Below are 3,373 nucleotides of genomic sequence, written 5' to 3'. Positions count from 1 at the left end.
TAGATGCATGCTGGATAGCGGTCGATGTGTGGAGTAATAGTAGTAGATGCAGGCAGGAGTCGGTCTACTTGTCTCGGACGTGATGCCTATATACATGATCATACCTAGATATTCTCATAATTATGCTCAATTATGTCAATTTCTCAACAGTAATTTGTTTACCCACCGTAATACTTATGCTCTCGAGAGAAGCCACTAGTAAAACCTATGGCCCCCGGGTCTATTTTTCCATCATATTAATCTTCCATCAACAAGCTATTTCTTTTGCCGTTTTTCATTTGCTTTATTTACTTTGCATCTTTATCATAAAAATACCAAAAATATTATCTTATCATATCTATCAGATTTCACTTTTGTAAACCGTGAAGGGATTGACAACCCATTTATTGTGTTGGTTGCAAGGATTTTATTTGTTTGTGTAGGTGCGAGGGACTCGTGTGTGGCCTCCTACTGGATTGATACCTTGGTTCTCAAAAACTGAGGGAAATACTTACGCTACTTTGTTGCATCACCCTTTCCTCTTCAAGGGAAAACCAACGCAGTGCTCAAGAGGTAGCAAGAAGGATTTCTGGCGCCGTTGCCGGGGAGTCTGTGCAAAAGTCAACATACCAAGTACCCATCACAAACCCTTATCTCCCGCATTACATTATTTGCCATTTGCCTCTCGTTTTCCTCTCCCCCACTTCACCCTTGCCGTATTATTTTCCCTCTCTCTCCGTCCTCCTTCTCTTTCCCTATTTGCCTCTTTTTGCCCGTTTCTTGTTTGCTTGTGTGTTGGATTGCTTGTCTGTCGCGATGGCTCAAGATAATACTAAATTGTGTGACTTTACCTATACCAACAACAATGATTTTATTAGCACTCCGATTGCTCCTCTTACCAATTTTGAATCATGTGAAATTAATGCTGCTTTGCTGAATCTTGTCATGAAAGATCCGTTTTCCGGCCTTCCTAGTGAAGATGCCGCTACCCATCTAAACAACTTTGTTGATTTGTGTGATATGCAAAAGAAGAAAGATGTGGATAATGATATTGTTAAATTGAAGTTATTCCCGTTTTCGCTTAGAGATCATGCTAAAGCTTGGTTTTCGTCTTTGCCTAAAAATAGTATTGATTCATGGAATAAGTGTAAAGATGCTTTTATCTCTAAGTATTTTCCTCCCGCTAAGATCATCTCTCTTAGAAATGATATTATGAATTTTAAGCAACTTGATCATGAACATGTTGCACAATCTTGGGATAGGATGAAATTAATGATACGTAATTGCCCAACACATGGTTTGAATCTTTGGATGATTATACAAAACTTTTATGCCGGATTGAATTTTGCTTCTAGAAATCTTTTAGATTTGGCCGCGGGAGGCACTTTTATGGAAATCACTTTAGGAGAAGCTACCAAACTCCTAGATAATATTATGGTTAATTATTCTCAATGGCACACCGAAAGATCTACTAATAAAAAAGTGCATGCAATTGAAGAGATTAATGTTTGAGTGGAAAGATGGATGCACTTATGAAATTGTTTGCTAATAAGAGTGCTCCTACTGATCCTAATGATATGTATTTGTCTACCTTGATTGATAATAATAATGAATCTATGGATGTGAATTTTGTTGGTAGGAACAATTTTGGTAATAACGTGTATAGAGGTAATTTTAATTCTAGGCCATTCCCTAGTAATTCCTCTAATAATTATGGTAATTCCTACAACAATTCCTATGGAAATTATAATAAGACGCCCTTTGATTTTGAATCTAATATTAAAGAATTTATTACCTCACAAAAGAATTTCAATGCTTTGGTTGAAGAAAAATTGCTTAAGATTGCTGAGTTGGCTAGGAACATTGATATAATTTCTCTTGATGTTGATTCTTTGAAACTTAGATCTATTCCACCTAAGCATGATATCAATGAGTATCTCAAAGCCATGAGAATTTCCACTCATGAGTGCAAAGAAAGAACCGCTAGGATGCGTGCTAAGATTCGTGCCAACCCAACAGACACTTTCGGAGATACCTGTAGTGAACCTTTATAGCCACCCAGTTACGTTGTGACGTTTGGCACATCCAAAGCACTCCTACGGTATCCGGGAGTTGCACAATCTCATGGTCTAAGGAAATGATACTTGACATTAGAAAAGCTTTAGCATACGAACTACACGATCTTTGTGCTAGGCTTAGGATTGGGTCTTGTCCATCACATCCTCCTCCTAATGATGTGATCCCGTTATCAACGACATCCAATGTCCATGGTTAGGAAACCGTTACCATCTATTGATCAATGAGCTAGTCAACTAGAGGCTTACTAGGGACATGGTGTTGTCTATGTATCCACACATGTATCTGAGTTTCCTATCAATACAATTCTAGCATGGATAATAAACGATTATGATGAACAAGGAAATATAATAATAACCAATTTATTATTGCCTCTAGGGCATATTTCCAACAGTTTCCCACTTGCACTAGAGTCAATAATCTAGTTCACATCGCCATGTGATTAACACTCACAGGTCACATCGCCATGAGACAAACATCCAAGAGTCCACTAGACTCAATGATCTAGTTCACATCACTATGTGATAAACACTCAAAGAGTTCTGGGTTTGATCATGTTATGCTTGTGAGAGAGGTTGTAGTCAACGGGTCTTGCCATATTCAGATCCCTATGTATTTCGCAAAACTTTATGTCATATCATAGATGCTGCTACCACGTTCCACTTGGAGCTATTCCAAATTGTTGCTCCATTATACGTATTCGGTATCTCTACTCAGAGCTATCCGGATAGGTGTTAAGCTTGCATCGACGTAACTCTTTACGTCGAACTCTTTATCACCTCCATAACCGAGAAACATTTCCTTATTCCTCTAAGGATAATTTTGACCGCTATCTGGTGATCTACTCCTAGATCACCTTTGTACCCTCTTGCCAGACATGTGGCAAGGCTCACATCAGGTGCGGTACTCATCATGGCATACCGTATAGAGCCTATGACAAAAGCATAGGGGACGACCTTCGTCCTTCCTCTTTCTTCTGCCGTGGTCAATCTTCGAGTCTTACTCAACTTCACACCTTACAACTCAGGTGAGAACCCCTTCTTTGACTGATCTATTTTGAACTCTTTCAAAAACATGTCAAGGTGTGCGTTCTTTGAAAGTATCATCAGGCGTCTTTATCTATTTCTATAGATCTTGATGCCCAATATGTAAGTAGCTTTATCCAGGTCTTCCTTTGAAAATCACTCTTCAAACAACCGTTTATGCTTTCCAGAAATTCTACATTATTTCAGATCAACAATATGTCATCCACATATACTTATCAGAAATATTGTAGTGCTCCCACTCTTCTTGTAAATACAAGTTTCTAGCAAACATT

This window comes from Triticum dicoccoides, chromosome 2A (assembly GCF_002162155.2).
Source record: "Triticum dicoccoides isolate Atlit2015 ecotype Zavitan chromosome 2A, WEW_v2.0, whole genome shotgun sequence".
Lineage (NCBI taxonomy): Eukaryota > Viridiplantae > Streptophyta > Magnoliopsida > Poales > Poaceae > Triticum > Triticum dicoccoides.
The sequence above is the reverse complement of the archived record's forward strand: the minus strand, read 5'-3'. Positions refer to the sequence as shown.